Source organism: Neoarius graeffei, chromosome 21, assembly GCF_027579695.1.
Source record: "Neoarius graeffei isolate fNeoGra1 chromosome 21, fNeoGra1.pri, whole genome shotgun sequence".
Classification (NCBI taxonomy): domain Eukaryota; kingdom Metazoa; phylum Chordata; class Actinopteri; order Siluriformes; family Ariidae; genus Neoarius; species Neoarius graeffei.
The window spans coordinates 16,379,394-16,396,805 of record NC_083589.1 but is presented as its reverse complement, the minus strand read 5'-3'; positions in this window follow the sequence as shown (position 1 = coordinate 16,396,805).

Below are 17,412 nucleotides of genomic sequence, written 5' to 3'. Positions count from 1 at the left end.
ACTGTAAAAAGCACGGCTGAAACGAGTTTTGAACATAGTATTGTGACATGCACGTGATCAGAGTGGGAAAAAAAACTTTGTCACCATGTGCACGAAAACAGCTTTCCTTGCGCAGCTACGGCTTCAGCCTGTTTCTAACGCCTTTTCAGAGCAAACGTTTTGCAAGGAACATGGATTTTGAGTGAAATGAGTGCATTCGAGCATATGTGACATGTAACCACTTTCTAAGCATGGATTTTCATATTTTCGAGCTTTCCACACATTTTCATCATATTTGTCATTTTAACTGTAAAAGCACGTCTGAAACGAGTTTTGAACATAGTATTGTGACATGCACGTGATCAGAGTGGGAAAAAACACTTTGTGTGTCACCATGTGCACGAAAACAGCTTTCCTTGCGCAGCTACGCCTTCAGCCTGTTTCTAACGCCTTTTCAAAGCAAGCGTTTGGCAAGGAACATTGATTTTGAGTGAAATGAGAGCATTCGAGCATATGTGACATGGAAACACTTTCTAAGCATGGATTTTAATGTTTTCGAGCTTTTCACACATTTTCATCATATTTGTCATTTTAACTGTATAAGCACGTCTGTAATGAGTTTTTGACATAGTATTGTAATATGCAATTGTTCAGAGTGAGAAAACACACTTTGTGTCACCGAGTGCATAAAAACAGCTTTCCTACGGCAGGAGCTCACTCAGCCTGTCTGTAAAGCCGTTTCAACGCAAAAAGCAAGCGTTTGACAAGGAACATTGAAAATGAGTGCATTCGAGCATATGTGACGGAACAACTTTCTAAGTATGGATTTTCATGTTTTCGAGCTTTTAACACATTTTCATCATATTTGTCATTTTAACTGTATAAGCCCGTCTGGAACGAGTTTTCAACATGCACTTGTTGAAACTATGATATGCACTTGTTCAGAGTGGAAAACACACTTTGTTTCACCGAGTGCATGAAAACAGCTTTCCTACGGCAGGAGCTCACTCAGCCAGTCCGTAAAGCCATTTCAGCGGATAAAACAAGCGTGTAGCAATGAAAATTGATTTTGAGTGAAATGAGTGCATTCGAGCATATGTGCCATGGAACAACTTTCTAAGCATGGATTTTCATGTTTTCGAGCTTTTAACACATTTTCATCATATTTGGCATTTTAACTGTGTAAGCACGTCTGGAACGAGTTTTCAACATGCACTTGTTGAAACTATGATATGCACTTGTTCAGAGTGGCAAAACACTTTGTTTCACCGAGTGCATGAAAACAGCTTTCCTACTGCCGGAGCTCACTCAGCCAGCCTGTAAAGCCGTTTCAGCGCATAAAGCAAGCGTTTGGCAAGGAACATTGATTTTGAGTGAAATGAGTGCATTCGAGCATATGTGACATGGAACAACTTTCTAAGCATGGATTTTCATGTTTTCGAGCTTTTAACACATTTTCATCATATTTGTCATTTTAACTGTATAAGCATGTCTGTATTGAGTTTTTAACATAGTATAAGCACTTGTTCAGAGTGGGAAAACACACTTTGTGTCACCGAGTTAATGAAAACAGCTTTCATACCCCAGAAGCACATTCAGCTTGTTTGTAACGCCCTTTTAGAGCATAAAGCAAACGTTTGACAAGGGACATTGATTTTGAATGAAATGAGTGTATTCGAGCATATGTGACATGGAAACACTTTCTAAGCATGGATTTTCATGTTTTCGAGCTTTTAACACATGTTCATCATATTTGTCATTTTAACTGTATAAGCACGTCTGAAACGAGTTTTCAACATAGTACTGTGATATGCACTTGTTCAGAGTGGCAAAACACACTTTGTCACCGAGTGCATGAAAACAGCTTTCCTACGGCAGGAGCTCACTCAGCCAGTCTGTAAAGCCTTTTCAGCGGATAAAGCAAGCGTTTGGCAAAGAAAATTGATTTTGAGTAAAATGAGTGCATTCGAGCATATGTGACATGGAACAACTTTCTAAGCATGGATTTTCATGTTTTCGAGCTTTTAACACATTTTCATCATGTTTGTCATTTTAACTGTATAAGCACGTCTGAAACGAGTTTTCAACATAGTACTGTGATATGCACTTGTTCAGAGTGGCAAAACACACTTTGTTTCACCGAGTGCATGAAAACAGCTTTCCTACGGCAGGAGCTCACTCAGCCAGTCCGTAAAGCCGTTTCAGCGGATAAAACAAGCGTGTAGCAAGGAAAATTGATTTTGAGTGAAATGAGTGCATTCGAGCATCTGTGACATGGAACAACTTTCTAAGCAGGGATTTTCATGTTTTCGAGCTTTTAACACATTTTCATCATATTTGTCATTTTAACTGTATAAGCACGTCTGAAACGAGTTTTCAACATAGTACTGTGATATTCACTTGTTCAGAGTGGCAAAACACACTTTGTTTCACCGAGTGCATGAAAACAGCTTTCCTACGGCAGGAGCTCACTCAGCCAGTCCGTAAAGCCGCTTCAGCGGATAAAAAAGCGTGTAGCAAGGAAAATTGATTTTGAGTGAAATGAGTGCATTCGAGCATATGTGACATGGAACAACTTTCTAAGCATGGGTTTTCATGTTTTCGAGCTTTTAACACATTTTCATCATGTTTGTCATTTTAACTGTATAAGCACGTCTGAAACGAGTTTTCAACATTGTCCTGTGATATGCACTTGTTCAGACTGGCAAAACACACTTTGTTTCACCGAGTGCATGAAAACAGCTTTCCTACGGCAGGAGCTCACTCAGCCAGTCCGTAAAGCCGTTTCAGCGGATAAAACAAGCGTGTAGCAAGGAAAATTGATTTTGAGTGAAATGAGTGCATTCGAGCATATGTGACATGGAACAACTTTCTAAGCAGGGATTTTCATGTTTTCGAGCTTTTAACACATTTTCATCATATTTGTCATTTTAACTGTATAAGCACGTCTGAAACGAGTTTTTAACACAGTATTGTGATATGCACTTGTTCAGAGTGAGAAAACACACTTTGTGTCATCGAATGCATGAAAACAGCTTGCCTACGGCAGGAGCTCACTCAGCCTGTCTGTAAAGCCGTTTCAACGCAAAAAGCAAGCGTTTGATAAGGAACATTGAAAATGAGTGCATTCGAGCATATGTGACGGAACAACTTTCTAAGCAGGGATTTTCATGTTTTCGAGCTTTTAACACATTTTCATCATATTTGTCATTTTAAGTGTATAAGCACGTCTGAAACGAGTTTTCAACATAGTACTGTGATATGCACTTGTTCAGACTGGCAAAACACACTTTGTTTCACCGAGTGCATGAAACAGCTTTCCTACGGCAGGAGCTCACTCAGCCAGTCCGTAAAGCCGTTTCAGCGGATAAAACAAGCGTGTAGCAAGGAAAATTGATTTTGAGTGAAATGAGTGCATTCGAGCATATGTGCCATGGAACAACTTTCTAAGCATGGATTTTCATGTTTTCGTGCTTTTAACACATTTTCATCATATTTGTCATTTTAACTGTATAAGCACGTCTGAAACGAGTTTTCAACGTACTACTGTGATATGCACTTGTTCAGAGTGGGAAAACACACTTTGTCACCGAGTGCATGAAAACAGCTTTCCTACGGCAGGAGCTCACTCAGCCAGTCTGTAAAGCCTTTTCAGCGGATAAAGCAAGCGTTTGGCAAAGAAAATTGATTTTGAGTAAAATGAGTGCATTCGAGCATATGTGACATGGAACAACTTTCTAAGCATGGATTTTCATGTTTTCGAGCTTTTAACACATTTTCATCATGTTTGTCATTTTAACTGTATAAGCACGTCTGAAACGAGTTTTCAACATAGTACTGTGATATGCACTTGTTCAGAGTGGCAAAACACACTTTGTTTCACCGAGTGCATGAAAACAGCTTTCCTACGGCAGGAGCTCACTCAGCCAGTACGTAAAGCCGTTTCAGCGGATAAAACAAGCGTGTAGCAAGGAAAATTGATTTTGAGTGAAATGAGTGCATTCGAGCATCTGTGACATGGAACAACTTTCTAAGCAGGGATTTTCATGTTTTCGAGCTTTTAACACATTTTCATCATATTTGTCATTTTAACTGTATAAGCACGTCTGAAACGAGTTTTCAACGTACTACTGTGATATGCACTTGTTCAGAGTGGGAAAACACACTTTGTCACCGAGTGCATGAAAACAGCTTTCCTACGGCAGGAGCTCACTCAGCCAGTCTGTAAAGCCTTTTCAGCGGATAAAGCAAGCGTTTGGCAAAGAAAATTGATTTTGAGTAAAATGAGTGCATTCGAGCATATGTGACATGGAACAACTTTCTAAGCATGGATTTTCATGTTTTCGAGCTTTTAACACATTTTCATCATGTTTGTCATTTTAACTGTATAAGCACGTCTGAAACGAGTTTTCAACATAGTACTGTGATATGCACTTGTTCAGAGTGGCAAAACACACTTTGTTTCACCGAGTGCATGAAAACAGCTTTCCTACGGCAGGAGCTCACTCAGCCAGTCCGTAAAGCCGTTTCAGCGGATAAAACAAGCGTGTAGCAAGGAAAATTGATTTTGAGTGAAATGAGTGCATTCGAGCATCTGTGACATGGAACAACTTTCTAAGCAGGGATTTTCATGTTTTCGAGCTTTTAACACATTTTCATCATATTTGTCATTTTAACTGTATAAGCACGTCTGAAACGAGTTTTCAACATAGTACTGTGATATTCACTTGTTCAGAGTGGCAAAACACACTTTGTTTCACCGAGTGCATGAAAACAGCTTTCCTACGGCAGGAGCTCACTCAGCCAGTCCGTAAAGCCGCTTCAGCGGATAAAAAAGCGTGTAGCAAGGAAAATTGATTTTGAGTGAAATGAGTGCATTCGAGCATATGTGACATGGAACAACTTTCTAAGCATGGGTTTTCATGTTTTCGAGCTTTTAACACATTTTCATCATGTTTGTCATTTTAACTGTATAAGCACGTCTGAAACGAGTTTTCAACATTGTCCTGTGATATGCACTTGTTCAGACTGGCAAAACACACTTTGTTTCACCGAGTGCATGAAAACAGCTTTCCTACGGCAGGAGCTCACTCAGCCAGTCCGTAAAGCCGTTTCAGCGGATAAAACAAGCGTGTAGCAAGGAAAATTGATTTTGAGTGAAATGAGTGCATTCGAGCATATGTGACATGGAACAACTTTCTAAGCAGGGATTTTCATGTTTTCGAGCTTTTAACACATTTTCATCATATTTGTCATTTTAACTGTATAAGCACGTCTGAAACGAGTTTTCAACATTGTACTGTGATATGCACTTGTTCAGAGTGGCAAAACACTTTGTTTCACCGAGTGCATGAAAACAGCTTTCCTACGGCAGGAGCTCACTCAGCCAGTCCGTAAAGCCGTTTCAGCGGATAAAACACGCGTGTAGCAAGGAACATTGATTTTGAGTGAAATGAGAGCATTCGAGCATATGTGACATGGAACAACTTTCTAAGCAGGGATTTTCATGTTTTCGAGCTTTTAACACATTTTCATCATATTTGTCATTTTAACTGTATAAGCACGTCTGAAACGAGTTTTTAACACAGTATTGTGATATGCACTTGTTCAGAGTGAGAAAACACACTTTGTGTCATCGAATGCATGAAAACAGCTTGCCTACGGCAGGAGCTCACTCAGCCTGTCTGTAAAGCCGTTTCAACGCAAAAAGCAAGCGTTTGATAAGGAACATTGAAAATGAGTGCATTCGAGCATATGTGACGGAACAACTTTCTAAGCAGGGATTTTCATGTTTTCGAGCTTTTAACACATTTTCATCATATTTATCATTTTAACTGTATAAGCACGTCTGAAACGAGTTTTCAACGTACTACTGTGATATGCACTTGTTCAGAGTGGGAAAACACACTTTGTCACCGAGTGCATGAAAACAGCTTTCCTACGGCAGGAGCTCACTCAGCCAGTCTGTAAAGCCTTTTCAGCGGATAAAGCAAGCGTTTGGCAAAGAAAATTGATTTTGAGTAAAATGAGTGCATTCGAGCATATGTGACATGGAACAACTTTCTAAGCATGGATTTTCATGTTTTCGAGCTTTTAACACATTTTCATCATGTTTGTCATTTTAACTGTATAAGCACGTCTGAAACGAGTTTTCAACATAGTTCTGTGATATGCACTTGTTCAGAGTGGCAAAACACACTTTGTTTCACCGAGTGCATGAAAACAGCTTTCCTACGGCAGGAGCTCACTCAGCCAGTCCGTAAAGCCGTTTCAGCGGATAAAACAAGCGTGTAGCAAGGAAAATTGATTTTGAGTGAAATGAGTGCATTCGAGCATATGTGACATGGAACAACTTTCTAAGCAGGGATTTTCATGTTTTCGAGCTTTTAACACATTTTCATCATATTTGTCATTTTAACTGTATAAGCACGTCTGAAACGAGTTTTCAACGTACTACTGTGATATGCACTTGTTCAGAGTGGGAAAACACACTTTGTCACCGAGTGCATGAAAACAGCTTTCCTACGGCAGGAGCTCACTCAGCCAGTCCGTAAAGCCTTTTCAGCGGATAAAGCAAGCGTTTGGCAAAGAAAATTGATTTTGAGTAAAATGAGTGCATTCGAGCATATGTGACATGGAACAACTTTCTAAGCATGGATTTTCATGTTTTCGAGCTTTTAACACATTTTCATCATGTTTGTCATTTTAACTGTATAAGCACGTCTGAAACGAGTTTTCAACATAGTAATGTGATATGCACTTGTTCAGAGTGGCAAAACACACTTTGTTTCACCGAGTGCATGAAAACAGCTTTCCTACGGCAGGAGCTCACTCAGCCAGTCCGTAAAGCCGTTTCAGCGGATAAAACGCGTGGAGCAAGGAACATTGATTTTGAGTGAAATGAGTGCATTCGAGCATATGTGACATGGAACAACTTTCTAAGCATGGATTTTCATGTTTTCGGGCTTTTAACACATTTTCATTATATTTGTCATTTTAACTGTATAAGCACGTCTGAAACGAGTTTTCAACGTACTACTGTGATATGCACTTGTTCAGAGTGGGAAAACACACTTTGTCACCGAGTGCATGAAAACAGCTTTCCTACGGCAGGAGCTCACTCAGCCAGTCTGTAAAGCCTTTTCAGCGGATAAAGCAAGCGTTTGGCAAAGAAAATTGATTTTGAGTAAAATGAGTGCATTCGAGCATATGTGACATGGAACAACTTTCTAAGCATGGATTTTCATGTTTTCGAGCTTTTAACACATTTTCATCATGTTTGTCATTTTAACTGTATAAGCACGTCTGAAACGAGTTTTCAACATTGTACTGTGATATGCACTTGTTCAGACTGGCAAAACACACTTTGTTTCACCGAGTGCATGAAAACAGCTTTCCTACGGCAGGAGCTCACTCAGCCAGTCCGTAAAGCCGTTTCAGCGGATAAAACAAGCGTGTAGCAAGGAAAATTGATTTTGAGTGAAATGAGTGCATTCGAGCATATGTGACATGGAACAACTTTCTAAGCAGGGATTTTCATGTTTTCGAGCTTTTAACACATTTTCATCATATTTGTCATTTTAACTGTATAAGCACGTCTGAAACGAGTTTTCAACGTACTACTGTGATATGCACTTGTTCAGAGTGGGAAAACACACTTTGTCACCGAGTGCATGAAAACAGCTTTCCTACGGCAGGAGCTCACTCAGCCAGTCTGTAAAGCCTTTTCAGCGGATAAAGCAAGCGTTTGGCAAAGAAAATTGATTTTGAGTAAAATGAGTGCATTCGAGCATATGTGACATGGAACAACTTTCTAAGCATGGATTTTCATGTTTTCGAGCTTTTAACACATTTTCATCATGTTTGTCATTTTAACTGTATAAGCACGTCTGAAACGAGTTTTCAACATAGTACTGTGATATGCACTTGTTCAGAGTGGCAAAACACACTTTGTTTCACCGAGTGCATGAAAACAGCTTTCCTACGGCAGGAGCTCACTCAGCCAGTCTGTAAAGCCTTTTCAGCGGATAAAGCAAGCGTTTGGCAAAGAAAATTGATTTTGAGTAAAATGAGTGCATTCGAGCATATGTGACATGGAACAACTTTCTAAGCATGGATTTTCATGTTTTCGAGCTTTTAACACATTTTCATCATGTTTGTCATTTTAACTGTAAAAGCACGTCTGAAACGAGTTTTGAACATAGTATTGTGACATGCACGTGATCAGAGAGGGAAAAAACACTTTGTGTGTCACCATGTGCACGAAAACAGCTTTCCTTGCACAGGTATGCCTTCAACCTGTTTCTAACGCCTTTTCAGAGCAAACGTTTTACAAGGAACATTTATTTTGAGTGAAAGGAGTGCATTCGCGCATATGTGACATGTCACAACTTTCTAAGCATGGATTTTCATGTTTTCGAGCTTTCCACACATTTTCGTCATTTTAACTGTAAAAGCACGTCTGAAACGAGTTTTGAACATAGTATTGTGACATGCACGTGATCAGAGTGGGAAAAAACACTTTGTGTGTCACCATGTGCACGAAAACAGCTTTCCTTGCGCAGCTACGCCTTCAGCCTGTTTCTAACGCCTTTTCAGAGCAAACGTTTTGCAAGGAACATTGATTTTGAGTGAAATGAGTGCATTCGAGCATATGCGACATGTAACCACTTTCTAAGCATGGATTTTCATGTTTTCGAGCTTTCCAGACATTTTCATCATATCTGTCATTTTAACTGTAAAAAGCACGGCTGAAACGAGTTTTGAACATAGTATTGTGACATGCACGTGATCAGAGTGGGAAAAAAAACTTTGTCACCATGTGCACGAAAACAGCTTTCCTTGCGCAGCTACGGCTTCAGCCTGTTTCTAACGCCTTTTCAGAGCAAACGTTTTGCAAGGAACATGGATTTTGAGTGAAATGAGTGCATTCGAGCATATGTGACATGTAACCACTTTCTAAGCATGGATTTTCATATTTTCGAGCTTTCCACACATTTTCATCATACTTGTCATTTTAACTGTAAAAGCACGTCTGAAACGAGTTTTGAACATAGTATTGTGACATGCACGTGATCAGAGTGGGAAAAAACACTTTGTGTGTCACCATGTGCACGAAAACAGCTTTCCTTGCGCAGCTACGCCTTCAGCCTGTTTCTAACGCCTTTTCAAAGCAAGCGTTTGGCAAGGAACATTGATTTTGAGTGAAATGAGAGCATTCGAGCATATGTGACATGGAAACACTTTCTAAGCATGGATTTTAATGTTTTCGAGCTTTTCACACATTTTCATCATATTTGTCATTTTAACTGTATAAGCACGTCTGTAATGAGTTTTTGACATAGTATTGTAATATGCAATTGTTCAGAGTGAGAAAACACACTTTGTGTCACCGAGGGCATAAAAACAGCTTTCCTACGGCAGGAGCTCACTCAGCCTGTCTGTAAAGCCGTTTCAACGCAAAAAGCAAGCGTTTGACAAGGAACATTGAAAATGAGTGCATTCGAGCATATGTGACGGAACAACTTTCTAAGTATGGATTTTCATGTTTTCGAGCTTTTAACACATTTTCATCATATTTGTCATTTTAACTGTATAAGCCCGTCTGGAACGAGTTTTCAACATGCACTTGTTGAAACTATGATATGCACTTGTTCAGAGTGGAAAACACACTTTGTTTCACCGAGTGCATGAAAACAGCTTTCCTACGGCAGGAGCTCACTCAGCCAGTCCGTAAAGCCATTTCAGCGGATAAAACAAGCGTGTAGCAATGAAAATTGATTTTGAGTGAAATGAGTGCATTCGAGCATATGTGCCATGGAACAACTTTCTAAGCATGGATTTTCATGTTTTCGAGCTTTTAACACATTTTCATCATATTTGGCATTTTAACTGTGTAAGCACGTCTGGAACGAGTTTTCAACATGCACTTGTTGAAACTATGATATGCACTTGTTCAGAGTGGCAAAACACTTTGTTTCACCGAGTGCATGAAAACAGCTTTCCTACTGCCGGAGCTCACTCAGCCAGCCTGTAAAGCCGTTTCAGCGCATAAAGCAAGCGTTTGGCAAGGAACATGGATTTTGAGTGAAATGAGTGCATTCGAGCATATGTGACATGTAACCACTTTCTAAGCATGGATTTTCATGTTTTCGAGCTTTCCACACATTTTCATCATATTTGTCATTTTAACTGTAAAAAGCACGGCTGAAGCGAGTTTTGACCATAGTATTGTGACATGCACTTGATCAGAGTGGGAAAACACACTTTGTGTGTCACCATGTGTATGAAAACAGCTTTCCTTGCACAGGTACGCCTTCAGCCTGTTTCTAACGCCTTTTCAGAGCAAAGGTTTTACAAGGAACATTGATTTTGAGTGAAAGGAGTGCATTCGCGCATATGTGACATGTCACAACTTTCTAAGCATGGATTTTCATGTTTTCGAGCTTTCCACACATTTTCGTCATTTTAACTGTAAAAGCACGTCTGAAACGAGTTTTGAACATAGTATTGTGACATGCACGTGATCAGAGTGGGAAAAAACACTTTGTGTGTCACCATGTGCACGAAAACAGCTTTCCTTGCGCAGCTACGCCTTCAGCCTGTTTCTAACGCCTTTTCAGAGCAAACGTTTTGCAAGGAACATTGATTTTGAGTGAAATGAGTGCATTCGAGCATATGCGACATGTAACCACTTTCTAAGCATGGATTTTCATGTTTTCGAGCTTTCCAGACATTTTCATCATATCTGTCATTTTAACTGTAAAAAGCACGGCTGAAACGAGTTTTGAACATAGTATTGTGACATGCACGTGATCAGAGTGGGAAAAAAAACTTTGTCACCATGTGCACGAAAACAGCTTTCCTTGCGCAGCTACGGCTTCAGCCTGTTTCTAACGCCTTTTCAGAGCAAACGTTTTGCAAGGAACATGGATTTTGAGTGAAATGAGTGCATTCGAGCATATGTGACATGTAACCACTTTCTAAGCATGGATTTTCATATTTTCGAGCTTTCCACACATTTTCATCATACTTGTCATTTTAACTGTAAAAGCACGTCTGAAACGAGTTTTGAACATAGTATTGTGACATGCACGTGATCAGAGTGGGAAAAAAACACTTTGTGTGTCACCATGTGCACGAAAACAGCTTTCCTTGCGCAGCTACGCCTTCAGCCTGTTTCTAACGCCTTTTCAAAGCAAGCGTTTGGCAAGGAACATTGATTTTGAGTGAAATGAGAGCATTCGAGCATATGTGACATGGAAACACTTTCTAAGCATGGATTTTAATGTTTTCGAGCTTTTCACACATTTTCATCATATTTGTCATTTTAACTGTATAAGCACGTCTGTAATGAGTTTTTGACATAGTATTGTAATATGCAATTGTTCAGAGTGAGAAAACACACTTTGTGTCACCGAGTGCATAAAAACAGCTTTCCTACGGCAGGAGCTCACTCAGCCTGTCTGTAAAGCCGTTTCAACGCAAAAAGCAAGCGTTTGACAAGGAACATTGAAAATGAGTGCATTCGAGCATATGTGACGGAACAACTTTCTAAGTATGGATTTTCATGTTTTCGAGCTTTTAACACATTTTCATCATATTTGTCATTTTAACTGTATAAGCCCGTCTGGAACGAGTTTTCAACATGCACTTGTTGAAACTATGATATGCACTTGTTCAGAGTGGAAAACACACTTTGTTTCACCGAGTGCATGAAAACAGCTTTCCTACGGCAGGAGCTCACTCAGCCAGTCCGTAAAGCCATTTCAGCGGATAAAACAAGCGTGTAGCAATGAAAATTGATTTTGAGTGAAATGAGTGCATTCGAGCATATGTGCCATGGAACAACTTTCTAAGCATGGATTTTCATGTTTTCGAGCTTTTAACACATTTTCATCATATTTGGCATTTTAACTGTGTAAGCACGTCTGGAACGAGTTTTCAACATGCACTTGTTGAAACTATGATATGCACTTGTTCAGAGTGGCAAAACACTTTGTTTCACCGAGTGCATGAAAACAGCTTTCCTACTGCCGGAGCTCACTCAGCCAGCCTGTAAAGCCGTTTCAGCGCATAAAGCAAGCGTTTGGCAAGGAACATTGATTTTGAGTGAAATGAGTGCATTCGAGCATATGTGACATGGAACAACTTTCTAAGCATGGATTTTCATGTTTTCGAGCTTTTAACACATTTTCATCATATTTGTCATTTTAACTGTATAAGCATGTCTGTATTGAGTTTTTAACATAGTATAAGCACTTGTTCAGAGTGGGAAAACACACTTTGTGTCACCGAGTTAATGAAAACAGCTTTCATACCCCAGAAGCACATTCAGCTTGTTTGTAACGCCCTTTTAGAGCATAAAGCAAACGTTTGACAAGGGACATTGATTTTGAATGAAATGAGTGTATTCGAGCATATGTGACATGGAAACACTTTCTAAGCATGGATTTTCATGTTTTCGAGCTTTTAACACATGTTCATCATATTTGTCATTTTAACTGTATAAGCACGTCTGAAACGAGTTTTCAACATAGTACTGTGATATGCACTTGTTCAGAGTGGCAAAACACACTTTGTCACCGAGTGCATGAAAACAGCTTTCCTACGGCAGGAGCTCACTCAGCCAGTCTGTAAAGCCTTTTCAGCGGATAAAGCAAGCGTTTGGCAAAGAAAATTGATTTTGAGTAAAATGAGTGCATTCGAGCATATGTGACATGGAACAACTTTCTAAGCATGGATTTTCATGTTTTCGAGCTTTTAACACATTTTCATCATGTTTGTCATTTTAAGTGTATAAGCATGTCTGTATTGAGTTTTTAACATAGTATAAGCACTTGTTCAGAGTGGGAAAACACACTTTGTGTCACCGAGTTAATGAAAACAGCTTTCATACCCCAGAAGCACATTCAGCTTGTTTGTAACGCCCTTTTAGAGCATAAAGCAAACGTTTGACAAGGAACATTGATTTTGAATGAAATGAGTGTATTCGAGCATATGTGACATGGAAACACTTTCTAAGCATGGATTTTCATGTTTTCGAGCTTTTAACACATGTTCATCATATTTGTCATTTTAACTGTATAAGCACGTCTGAAACGAGTTTTCAACATAGTACTGTGATATGCACTTGTTCAGTGTGAGAAAACACACTTTGTGTCACCGAGTGCATGAAAACAGCTATCCTACGGCAGGAGCTCACTCAGCCTGTCTGTAAAGCCGTTTCAACGCAAAAAGCAAGCGTTTGACAAGGAACATTGAAAATGAGTGCATTCGAGCATATGTGACGGAACAACTTTCTAAGTATGGATTTTCATGTTTTCCAGCTTTTAACACATTTTCATCATATTTGTCATTTTAACTGTATAAGCACGTCTGGAACGAGTTTTCAACATGCACTTGTTGAAACTATGATATGCACTTGTTCAGAGTGGAAAACACACTTTGTTTCACCGAGTGCATGAAAACAGCTTTCCTACGGCAGGAGCTCACTCAGCCTGTCTGTAAAGCCGTTTCAACGCAAAAAGCAAGCGTTTGACAAGAAACATTGAAAATGAGTGCATTCGAGCATATGTGACGGAACAACTTTCTAAGTATGGATTTTCATGTTTTCCAGCTTTCTACACATTTTCATCATATTTGTCATTTTAACTGTAAAAGCACGTCTGAAACGAGTTTTGAACATAGTATTGTGACATGCACGTGATCAGAGAGGGAAAAAACACTTTGTCACCATGTGCACGAAAACAGCTTTCCTTGCGCAGCTACGGCTTCAGCCTGTTTCTAACGCCTTTTCAGAGCAAACGTTTTGCAAGGAACATGGATTTTGAGTGAAATGAGTGCATTCGAGCATATGTGACATGTAACCACTTTCTAAGCATGGATTTTCATATTTTCGAGCTTTCCACACATTTTCATCATATTTGTCATTTTAACTGTAAAAGCACGTCTGAAACGAGTTTTGAACATAGTATTGTGACATGCACGTGATCAGAGTGGGAAAAAACACTTTGTGTGTCACCATGTGCACGAAAACAGCTTTCCTTGCACAGCTACGCCTTCAGCCTGTTTCTAACGCCTTTTCAAAGCAAACGTTTTGCAAGGAACATGGATTTTGAGTGAAATGAGTGCATTCGAGCATATGTGACATGTAACCACTTTCTAAGCATGGATTTTCATGTTTTCGAGCTTTCCACACATTTTCATCATATTTGTCATTTTAACTGTAAAAAGCACGGCTGAAGCGAGTTTTGACCATAGTATTGTGACATGCACTTGATCAGAGTGGGAAAACACACTTTGTGTGTCACCATGTGTATGAAAACAGCTTTCCTTGCACAGGTACGCCTTCAGCCTGTTTCTAACGCCTTTTCAGAGCAAACGTTTTACAAGGAACATTGATTTTGAGTGAAAGGAGTGCATTCGCGCATATGTGACATGTCACAACTTTCTAAGCATGGATTTTCATGTTTTCGAGCTTTCCACACATTTTCGTCATTTTAACTGTAAAAGCACGTCTGAAACGAGTTTTGAACATAGTATTGTGTCATGCACGTGATCAGAGTGGGAAAAAACACTTTGTGTGTCACCATGTGCACGAAAACAGCTTTCCTTGCGCAGCTACGCCTTCAGCCTGTTTCTAACGCCTTTTCAGAGCAAACGTTTTGCAAGGAACATTGATTTTGAGTGAAATGAGTGCATTCGAGCATATGCGACATGTAACCACTTTCTAAGCATGGATTTTCATGTTTTCGAGCTTTCCAGACATTTTCATCATATCTGTCATTTTAACTGTAAAAAGCACGGCTGAAACGAGTTTTGAACATAGTATTGTGACATGCACGTGATCAGAGTGGGAAAAAACACTTTGTCACCATGTGCACGAAAACAGCTTTCCTTGCGCAGCTACGGCTTCAGCCTGTTTCTAACGCCTTTTCAGAGCAAACGTTTTGCAAGGAACATGGATTTTGAGTGAAATGAGTGCATTCGAGCATATGTGACATGTAACCACTTTCTAAGCATGGATTTTCATATTTTCGAGCTTTCCACACATTTTCATCATATTTGTCATTTTAACTGTAAAAGCACGTCTGAAACGAGTTTTGAACATAGTATTGTGACATGCACGTGATCAGAGTGGGAAAAAACACTTTGTGTGTCACCATGTGCACGAAAACAGCTTTCCTTGCGCAGCTACGCCTTCAGCCTGTTTCTAACGCCTTTTCAAAGCAAGCGTTTGGCAAGGAACATTGATTTTGAGTGAAATGAGAGCATTCGAGCATATGTGACATGGAAACACTTTCTAAGCATGGATTTTAATGTTTTCGAGCTTTTCACACATTTTCATCATATTTGTCATTTTAACTGTATAAGCACGTCTGAAACGAGTTTTGAACATAGTATTGTGACATGCACGTGATCAGAGTGGGAAAAAACACTTTGTGTGTCACCATGTGCACGAAAACAGCTTTCCTTGCACAGCTACGCCTTCAGCCTGTTTCTAACGCCTTTTCAAAGCAAACGTTTTGCAAGGAACATGGATTTTGAGTGAAATGAGTGCATTCGAGCATATGCGACATGTAACCACTTTCTAAGCATGGATTTTCATGTTTTCGAGCTTTCCAGACATTTTCATCATATCTGTCATTTTAACTGTAAAAAGCACGGCTGAAACGAGTTTTGAACATAGTATTGTGACATGCACGTGATCAGAGTGGGAAAAAACACTTTGTCACCATGTGCACGAAAACAGCTTTCCTTGCGCAGCTACGGCTTCAGCCTGTTTCTAACGCCTTTTCAGAGCAAACGTTTTGCAAGGAAGATGGATTTTGAGTGAAATGAGTGCATTCGAGCATATGTGACATGTAACCACTTTCTAAGCATGGATTTTCATATTTTCGAGCTTTCCACACATTTTCATCATATTTGTCATTTTAACTGTAAAAGCACGTCTGAAACGAGTTTTGAACATAGTATTGTGACATGCACGTGATCAGAGTGGGAAAAAACACTTTGTGTGTCACCATGTGCACGAAAACAGCTTTCCTTGCACAGCTACGCCTTCAGCCTGTTTCTAACGCCTTTTCAAAGCAAACGTTTTGCAAGGAACATGGATTTTGAGTGAAATGAGTGCATTCGAGCATATGTGACATGTAACGACTTTCTAAGCATGGATTTTCATGTTTTCGAGCTTTCCACACATTTTCATCATATTTGTCATTTTAACTGTAAAAAGCACGGCTGAAGCGAGTTTTGACCATAGTATTGTGACATGCACTTGATCAGAGTGGGAAAACACACTTTGTGTGTCACCATGTGTATGAAAACAGCTTTCCTTGCACAGGTACGCCTTCAGCCTGTTTCTAACGCCTTTTCAGGGCAAACGTTTTACAAGGAACATTGATTTTGAGTGAAAGGAGTGCATTCGCGCATATGTGACATGTCACAACTTTCTAAGCATGGATTTTCATGTTTTCGAGCTTTCCACACATTTTCGTCATTTTAACTGTAAAAGCACGTCTGAAACGAGTTTTGAACATAGTATTGTGACATGCACGTGATCAGAGTGGGAAAAAACACTTTGTGTGTCACCATGTGCACGAAAACAGCTTTCCTTGCGCAGCTACGCCTTCAGCCTGTTTCTAACGCCTTTTCAGAGCAAGCGTTTTGCAAGGAACATTGATTTTGAGTGAAATGAGTGCATTCGAGCATATGTGCCATGGAACAACTTTCTAAGCATGGATTTTCATGTTTTCGAGCTTTTAACACATTTTCATCATATTTGGCATTTTAACTGTGTAAGCACGTCTGAAACGAGGTTTCAACATTGTACTGTGATATGCACTTGTTCAGAGTGGCAAAACACTTTGTTTCACCGAGTGCATGAAAACAGCTTTCCTACTGCCGGAGCTCACTCAGCCAGCCTGTAAAGCCGTTTCAGCGCATAAAGCAAGCGTTTGGCAAGGAACATTGATTTTGAGTGAAATGAGTGCATTCGAGCATATGTGACATGGAACAACTTTCTAAGCATGGATTTTCATGTTTTCGAGCTTTTAACACATTTTCATCATATCTGTCATTTTAACTGTAAAAAGCACGGCTGAAACGAGTTTTGAACATAGTATTGTGACATGCACGTGATCAGAGTGGGAAAAAACACTTTGTCACCATGTGCACGAAAACAGCTTTCCTTGCGCAGCTACGGCTTCAGCCTGTTTCTAACGCCTTTTCAGAGCAAACGTTTTGCAAGGAACATGGATTTTGAGTGAAATGAGTGCATTCGAGCATATGTGACATGTAACCACTTTCTAAGCATGGATTTTCATATTTTCGAGCTTTCCACACATTTTCATCATATTTGTCATTTTAACTGTAAAAGCACGTCTGAAACGAGTTTTGAACATAGTATTGTGACATGCACGTGATCAGAGT